Below are 9,705 nucleotides of genomic sequence, written 5' to 3' on the forward strand. Positions count from 1 at the left end.
AGGCACAATACACACAGGTTAGAAAAATGGAGGTGGTACACATTGCATTCAGCTGCAGGCAGAAGGATTAGCTACCTCACACATACCCAATGTGCCTTCCAAGATATTCAATTGAACTTTGGACTCTGATTTCTAAGAACAGGAAAGTGAGGCAGATTAGGAAAGTGATGCCTGCCAGAAATGTAAAGCTACCTTTGATACAGGTTTGGTGGTTTCGTGGTATTTTTTTCCCTCCTGCAATGCATGCCCAGGTAAAAGGTGTTCAATAGCAAAGTATGTGAGGCACACTAAAAGTCAAGGCAATTCACTTCTTTAGTGTGATGATCTTTCTTCATCTCTTAATAAAAGAAGCTCTCTCTGAATGGCTGCCAGATCTGATGAGATATGGTCAGCAAAAATGCCTAAAGCACGAGACCTGTTCTGGAAAGTGCTGCCCATGCACAGCTTTTGATTCTTGTCTTTGCACTGCTTGTGTTGTACTTTTTCTACTGTTTAGAAAGGTCTCGGCATCCAATATTGGTGGCAAGGTCCTTTTTGTGCAACAGGATGCTTTTTGTGGTTGTCAGTGCTTATTCAAGGTGATCTGTCCACAAGTTTGGGACATATTTTTAGAATCTCCTCTTTAATTGTGAGCATTTCCAGAGCATTTAACTCAAGTGATACTTCTTGTGTTAACAGCTGAACAATGTCTAGGAGAATACAGAAAACTATAAAATAATGGTAAATCACAAAAATATGATGCACAGAAGACCCTTATTAACAGATGCTGAAAATAAGAATGTAACCTTTGGTGGCTTGTTTTGAATTTGAATGAGTGCTCTTGTCATCTGCAGCAAAATATTCCTAACTGCTATGAGAATAACTGGCATTTATGGGCACTTAAATATGGTTCTTTACTATCTGTGTTTGCAGAAAATGGGCAGATCTTCCTGAGGTTAGCTGTTGGTATGCCACTTCTAGAGCAGATGGGGAAATAAAACACTGAAATCAAGTGATTTTAGCAATGAGAGAAGCTAAGGGACTATCAGTCCAAATGACAAGCTGGGGCTCACACCATTCTTTGTGTGTGCTTACAGGAGCTTTGGTTCTCTAGGAGTAAGAAAGAGTCTCTATGTTAAAATGTTTGCCTGCTATTGTTGATTAAAGAAACCCCAAAACTGCCACCCACACAGACTTCTGATCAAGAATGTCAGCAGAGTTTAAAGGCTGAACTCTTCATACTTTTAGGCCTGAGCAGTCACCACCTTCTAAACTGTGGTCTAGTTTATTTAGACTACTCAGTTTCTTTCCTTTTAAAATTGGAATTAAAATTTCATGCACCTTTGGCCTTTTGAACTAATATATATTTGTTGTTTTCATATCCTAAGATTATATTCTTCAATTGAAAAACTATCCTATCATATATGCACCTCAAATGAGACGACTTCACTGGAAACAATATATTATCATGAAAAGTATGTTTTTGTAGTGCTAAACAGTTTTCAGCTGGTTTATCACAAAAATCCCCTCAGACTGTTCAGAACAAGACTGAATTCAGGTAAAACTCTCATTTCATGTGACAATGCAAAGCTCATCTTAGCCAGTAAACAACAATACACTGCTTTGCTGTCAAAATGTAGCCATGAAGGACAGACCTGAGACTCAACTTTTGCACTTTTAAGTATTTTTAAAGCAAGGTGTGCAGCAGGGGGAAAGTTTAGAAAATCAGTAGAAAATGCACTGTTAGATAAAAGCCTTGCTAATTGCCTCCAGAGCCTCTGCGTGAACACAGCTATTTTGTATTCTGGTTGGAGAAGTTATTGTGGAAAACTTCCAACATGCACTTGAAAAAATGTTGAAAAAGGATCATGTGTTCTGTGTTTTTTGTCAGCATTAAAAATAGCTGCAGTGCTGAAGGTGATCTGTGTAGCAGTGATGTAATTGTGAACCAAAGCTGACATTTTGGTGTCTTATCTGCACGTCTCAAAAGGCTCTAGTTGGAGAAAGTGCACTTTAATGTAATTTTGCTTCTGTTGTGGTTGGCCAGTGAGCTGTCTGTGTACATGCATGCTGATGTTTTACATATAAATTTACATGTATTTGATGATGTAGAGATACACACACACAAATACACATAATTTAGGTCTGCAAACAAAATGATGCTTACAGACACATTTTTACATTGATTGTAAAATGTAAGTGTGACCTTCTAAAATCTGTTTCCCTTTATATCTCCAGCTAAATAAGTATTCAGTGCTACCCAGTATAAAATGACATATGACAGCTACTTGCTTAATTATAATTTTTGCAACTACCTCTTGATTACCATACACAAAAAGGCTCAGTGATTAGTTTTGACTGATTAACTTCTGTTTATAAAAGACACAGAAAAAGACACATGGTGTTGGAGGATGAAATTCTGGTCCTTCAGAAAGATGAAGCCAAAGAACCTTCCCCAGCAAAAGAGGACAATCCTAAACCATGCCCTGCACAGTCACTCCCAGCAGATGTTGGCCAGCCTGGAAAGATCAGGCAGGCAAGGATAATCAGGAATTCTCCTGTCAGAGTTCCAGCTGGGAATGACTGGGTATGGTGTCAGTCATCTGTGCTCCTGAAACCGGTAGCTTTGTAAAAATAAGTATATAAACAGATCAATGAATAAATTCCTGGAAGCTGGATCCCTTCTGAACAGCCCATCTTCAAAAGTATTACCCAGGGTCTCTGATAGCAACCAAGCCCTAACAGCTTTTCCCTGAGGATGTGGAGATACTCTGCAGGCTCTCCTCACATCACCAGCACAACTTTTTCCTCCTTGGTGCTGGTGGCTTGCCCCAGGTGCAAATGTGGTGAGAGAACACACAGTGGGAGACCTTGGGAAAGCACCCTAGGTGATATCCTGGCACGAGGGATGATACCTGACAAGATATTTGCTGTCCATAAATATTTAAGCAAGTACTGTAGGAAGGCGGCTTGGGGTTTCTTGCAATGTTCTATTTCCTTTAATTGTCAGTATCTCCTTATCAGCTGGTAGATGTGGTAGGTGTACTGTTATTGTCAAGAAAAACTGATCAAAATACGGGGGAATTTACATACAAATAAAAGCTGCTGGAAATGAACTCTAGTAATCCCAGTGCTCTGGTTTACCTCATCAAATTTCCTCTCCTCGCCAGTCTGAGCAGAGATGAAGAGATGTGGAATTGCATTCACACCTCCTTCAAGGCAGGAAGAAAAGCAGAGTGAATTCATCCCTTTTTCTCTTGGATGGAGCCACTTTTACCCAAGTCTGCAGCACCCGGGGAACAACTGCATTAAAAAAAAAAGACTTGTAAGAACAATGAAGAATTGGAAGGAAGGTTCAGCCACTGAAATGGAGGCCAGCCCACTGTGAAATGTCAGGGTTTATATTTTACTTTTCTTCCAGTAGCTGCTGCTTTTCTCTTGGGATATTTTTTCCCTTCTTTTTAATAAATTCTCTTCCCTGCCTCACTTGAGCCCTGGAGCTTTCTCTGGGGTTTTATTAAGTGGTACTGGAGAGGAAAAATACTTGGGGACATAACACCTCCACACCCCAGACCTTTCCCCGTATTTGCACACCGGTACCTACCGTGGCCTAGACAGAGCTCTGGAGGGAGACTGGAGAAAATCCTCCCTTGCTGTAGCTGCTGGTGTGCAGGTAGAACTCTTTATCCAAAGTCTGCAGAATTCTGATGCTCTGCAGCAACATGCCAGGATCAGGCTTGGGTTAATGAAGCAATGAAACCAGCACTTAGCTTCCAAATTGATTTCCATGGAGACACCTACCCAGTAATAGTGTTTGGGCTTTTTTATTCAATAAAAGTTTGAGATATAAATATTCTCCATTTGCTTAATAGTTACAGTTGTAAAATATTTTAGGATAGCCTACCCGTCACCTGTCACTCAGCATCTCTATAAATGTCGTGAAAACATCATGGTGAAATAAAAACTTCTTATTTCCAGCCCACAAACCCTATTTCCACACACTCACAAAATCAAATCAGAGACAAAAAGGGGAGAGAAGGAGCTGGGGGGATGGGGAGCGGGGGGATACAGTACAGCAGGCGACAATGCAGTACTTGCTACACAGTAGCAAAAGAAATGGGTACAAAATTTAGTCTGCTATAATGACAAGCTTCTCAGGACATTTGTTATGGACCAGCGTTGTCCAGTGCACTTCTGAAGGACCACTTGAAATCCAAATTCATTTTCATTGTTCTCCTGCAATTCCAGGCAGCGCTTGGATTTTCGGTTCTGGATAGGACCTCCCTGTAGAGATTGGGGCAAAAAGAAGAAGAAAAAGAAAAAGAGGGGTTTGTGTTAAACACTGACCTTGTTGCATTGCTCCTGCGGGGTAACAGAAGTTATAGAACATTCCAGTGTCCATCTACTGTGAAAACCTTTACAGTTAGAGACAAGGTGAGGATTTGCTGGATTTGGAATGAAGGTTCCTTTGTTGCAGGCTGGTTTAATCTCTGATGCAGTTTGCAATAGTCTCAATTGCCTGGTTTCCATTTCAGCAAATGGGATTTCTGGAATGGAGCTGTGTTTCTACCCATGCATTTTAACCATAAAAAAGCCAAAAGCTTTCCTGTTTGCTTGAGTTCCCTGATTTTGTGGTTCTGCTGCACTTCTGAACACCAAAATAAGGCAAAACACAGCCATGGTATGCTGCATAAATGATCAAATGCAAAAACTGTTTTTTCCTTGAATACTGAAATGTCTTTTATAATCTTTTCTTGCTAATTCTCAGTATTGATTCTGTTCAATTCCCAGCTTAATGCTGCCTTATTAAAGCCTTGCCTTCATTGTTGAGTTGCATCAAGCTTTAAATCTCTGCTATCGCACAAAAACCTATAGACCTCAATTACAATTAAATTGTCATGCAGGTGACATAAATTACATTTCCCCCTCTTGAAATCTATTTTCAGTTGGTTCTCTCCTCCTCTCTCCTGTCTAAGGAAGGCAACAGATAACGTGTACACATCAGGGTCTGGGAGGTTTCTGCCAAGATACATGGAGATAGAGTAAATTGCACACAGGTCTGAAAGTGGCTTTCTCTAAAAAGGACCTTGGGCTTGTGTAGAGAATCACTGGCTGAATCTGTAAATCAAAGAAAGGATTTGGTGCAGATTGGTACACCTGAAGTATGGAAGGAGCAGAAGCATTCAAATCGCTTATAGGTACGATGGGAAAAAAGAGTTTCTGTAAAAAACCCAAACTGAATACCCAATTCCATGCAAAAGCCCACCACCTCATAGCTCTGTTCAAGTCTGTGTTGTCCCTTGTATTATAAAGTCATTACAAAGTGGAAGGACATTGGCACAAACCCCACAGAAAGGCTGTGTGCTGTTCCCCAGCCAGGGGCAGCTTGTGCCACTCAGGGCAGGTTCTGCTTCACGCACACAGGTGGCTCAGGGTCCCCTCCTATCCCACCAGTAATGCTTAGCGAGAACTTTCTCTGAGATGGGACTTCTAAAATACCATTTTGGACCTGGTTAATGAAATACAGAATTAGGTTTGAAAGCTCCACATTTTAAATATAGCTTTGGACAAGAGGGACATTTCTAGAATAATCCACAAAAATTTGAAACGTGTGGCTCCCATAAATCCTCCTGGTAGGCCTATGTGCAGCCTTGATAAAACTCCCACTGATTACTTTACCAGACAGACAGGCTTGCAGAGGCATTTAATACACCTCCATAATGAAATGCTGAATGAACTGTATTTTCCCACTGCTGTGTAACTGTTATTGACATTTGTATTAATAACAGTAGTTACATTTGGCTGCCTGGTGGGAAAATAAACTCCAAACTATCCAAAAGTAATAACACTGCATGACATACAAGAAATTTGAAGAAACTAAGATGAAAATTTTTTCAGTTCTGTATTATATGCCATTTCTTGTCTTATCCTAGACACTCACACTTTATCCCTGCCCCTCCACCAATCTCATTCCCCCATTCCCTTTGTTACTTTGGCCTTCTGGAGATCACTGCAGCGAGGTTGATTTTTTTTTCTCCAAGTTAATGAGCTCTGAACCAGATTATTCACATGTGAAACTCTGAGGTAATGGATATTTTCTCATTGTGAAAGGAACAGTTATCCTGTTTTCTTCCAGAATAACATTTCTATCCTTGATGAAAGCTGTAGAGTGTGGTTTTCCACTGGGGAGACTCAGGGTTGCATGGCACCCAGGCTCAGCTCTCTTGGCTTAAACTGGCAATTGGGAATTACACCTTACAAGTGTTTCTGCCTAAAGCCAAAATCAAGATGAACTTCCCTGTGTTCTCAGCTGATGCTGGAGGTGCTTGTGTCGCTGTTAGCTATGTAAAGCAGTTTTGCATCTTCCATTTATTGGTTGTCTCTCATCCGACTTCTGGTGCTTGAGACATTCTCAGCTCGGAACCTGCACTGAAGCTGAGGAAAGTTGTCCCACTTTGTCTTGGTAGAAAACTGCCTTAGTTGGGGTCCATTATTTGCCTGATTTCTGGACTTGGGATATGACTCTGTGCATGGCACTCTTAGGCTTCTCCTGTCATTTCTAATTTACTGGCGTAAGAACAGGAACAGAATTCCCTCTCTCCATGTTTTTGTGAAGTACAGCACTTGGAGCTCTGTTAGGTAGAGGAAGGCACAGGGTTAAAACTTAAAGACTGCCATGAGGAGTTGGAATTTTTCTGCTTAATTCCCATTTGTGTCAGTGGTTAAGGGTTTCTTTCACTTGAATGGGCTGAAATGCCATGTGGATTTGGGGGCGGAGGAGGAAGGAGGATGTTCACTGTGGAGACAACGTTTTTTCCTTTTTTCTAAATTTTGTAGAGCAGACCTAGGTGTTATAGTAAATGTGTTCATGAGAAACACTAATACAGGCAGCTACACAAACTAAGTGTAAACCATTCCTAAGGAAAAACAAAACAAACAAGCAACCAAAAAACCATATTTAAAGCCCCCTCACACTCCTTCACTCTCTCTGAAGTGCCCTCATGTAAAATCTGGCTTTTATTTAACAGAAACAAGGGAGTTGGGAGATTAAAGCCAAGGAAGCTCTTTTTGATGTGGGGAAAGTGCTCTGCATTGGCTACTGAAAACCAGCCAGCTGAGTACATTGGAGCTGCTGTATGGAATACAAAGAGACACCAAAATTAAGTCGTGGTTCATGTGTGTGAATTGAGTATTGTAGGGAGCACAGATGCTTCTAGCAAGATGTGCTTTTTTTAACCACAAAAGGGAAATGTGAAGGCTCAAGCCCTGTGAGGAGCTAAGCTGTTCTGTTTCCAAGAGATGAGAGGCCTGTGCAGAGCCTCAGCCTTCAGAGTGGGTGCAGTGCACACTTTACTCAGAGTCATTAAGAAAATTAAATCCTCCCCAAAGAGTTAGGCCCAAACATTCTGCAAGTGTTTTGAAAGCCAGTGGCTGCACTCTGCCCCGGGGGCTCTGGTGAAATCCAGCTGTGGTGAACGTGTGAGGACGGGGCTGCAGCACAGCTGGATGAGCACTCCCAGCTCACCTGCACAGCAGCTCTTCAGGGCACTGGGCAGATCATTTAAACCCCCACAGAGCCACTTGTTCTCCTCTGCACAGGGCCTTGAATGTGTCCTACAGCAATGGCCTGGGGTGCAGCAAGGAAGAAAGGCAGGATGAGCACGGCTGGCTCTCAGATCCACACAGACAGGGAGGAACAAGAGCAGTGCCTGGTTCAGCTCTGCCTCTGCTTTGGCTTTAGAACTGCTCTGAAGTACAGGGAGGAAGGTTTCTATACTCAATTCACACACATTACTTAAAATTTCCTGTTATTTTTCTACTTACTGTGTCTGTTTTCACCCCTTCATATGCCCAATCCAAGCCTGGGACAGTGGTACTGTCCTGTCAGCTCTGGACTGCTGACAGTGCACCTAAGACAGGCTGCAAAGCCTGAACTAGTGAGCTGTGTAAGGATTAAAGCACACAAACTGAGTAACTCCAGGAAAAAAATGAGCAGGCAGGACTGAGGCATCAAAAGCTAACACTGTCTTGTGCTCCTCTAACTGGCCTGGCCTCCAAATTCCAGCATTCCTGAATGGTTTCTGCAGTCTGTTGCCATCATTAGCATTTGGAACCCTAAAGCCAAATGCAAGCAAAGGTGCCCTTTAAGTGAATTATTTTTTGCCTTTTTTTATAGTAAGCAGTTATCCAAACTTGTATAAAACTCTCATAATTGGATTTACTGCATGCTTGGCAAAAGGGTTTATTGTGTTACTACACTTCATGCTCACTGAAAGGAGAGATGCCCATCTGGGTTCCTTCCCCCATTCTAGGCAAGATCTCTACTTTCCAATTTAAAGGCAAAACTTGATAGCCTAGAGTAATGTCTTTAAGCATGAAACATTAAACATAATTCTGTAGACTGAAAGAAGTTTCAAGAGGCATTGTGGGCAATTGAACAGAATTAGGATTAAGAGCACTGATGATGAGAGACAGCTCAATGGCAGAAGGAGTCTCAAGAGGATAAATAAGCATCCAGGTCAACTCTTCTGTAAAAAATGGACTGAACGTGTCAGCACTAACAGGTTTGACTGGGAACTGCATGGTTTTTGCAAAGCAAATTGAAGCAATTCCTGTGAGAAACACAAATGTTCTCAGCTCCTGCTGGTACTCAGACACACAGAAGGCTGACTGGGTGATTTGTAAGTGTACTGCTAATGCTAACACTGTCCCAAGTCAACATCCTGGTACACAGAGTGGAAAGCAACGCTTCTGACTTCCTTCAGAGTTACTGCACTTTCTGCATTTCTACTGGATGGAAGGGGGTTCCTTCCCAGTCCTTCACTAAAGCAGAATTTATCCAGGACCATGGCATTTAAGGACACCATCTGCTGTGCCTGCAACCCCTTGCAGTACAAAGTTGTGCAAAGCAATCAGACAGTTTAGACAGGCTAGTTTTTGCTGAACTGTTCTATGGGATCTGTTTTGGTTTACTGGGGGTGGCAGATGCACAGGTACCAAACCTGATCACTCTGTAAGGCCCGGTCACTTGCAGAGAAGAAGGATGAGGGCTGGAGGTTGTCAGCATTACTGCAAATCAGACTGATGGCTGTTTTTAAGGACTTACTCTAAAGGGAACACTTTTCCTTTCAGAGTTTACACCTGCTGTTTGCTCATCGTATTAAAGCTCCTGTTATTCTGCCTGAAAGAGAAAAAACATGCTCGCCTAAACCTGGATTTTTCAGAAAAAGGTCCTTAAAGGTTAATAAGTATATCCAGCCTCCTATCACATACACTGTATAGATCACTGCATTCTCCAGTCTATTAATTTTCTATGTGGACCTCAACCAGTGACCTCAAATATTTACATGTTCACTCTGCCTTTGAGGCAGAAACTCTAATCTTTGCTGTTGCTTTGATACATTTGAATCAAAGAATTATGGTGAGGTGTATGAGACAATCTCCACTTCAAACAGAACACTTGATCTCCTTGTGCATTTCCCAGGAATACTGGGCTACATTTTCAGTGACTCTTAGTACACCAAATTTAAACCTAAAGAAAATTACTCAAATTATACAAAAAAGATATCTATTTTTTTCCTCCGTGTGATTCACCTCTGTATGGATGTGGAAGCAATAAAAAAATGTTCACAGGAAGAAGGGAATAATTTATCCCATCCAGTAATTTATGCATTTTCAGTATTGCCCATTTCTTAGAAATATTGGATGATGTTATTCAGTTTAAAT

This window comes from Agelaius phoeniceus, chromosome W (genome assembly GCF_051311805.1).
Source record: "Agelaius phoeniceus isolate bAgePho1 chromosome W, bAgePho1.hap1, whole genome shotgun sequence".
NCBI classification, from domain to species: Eukaryota; Metazoa; Chordata; class Aves; order Passeriformes; family Icteridae; genus Agelaius; species Agelaius phoeniceus.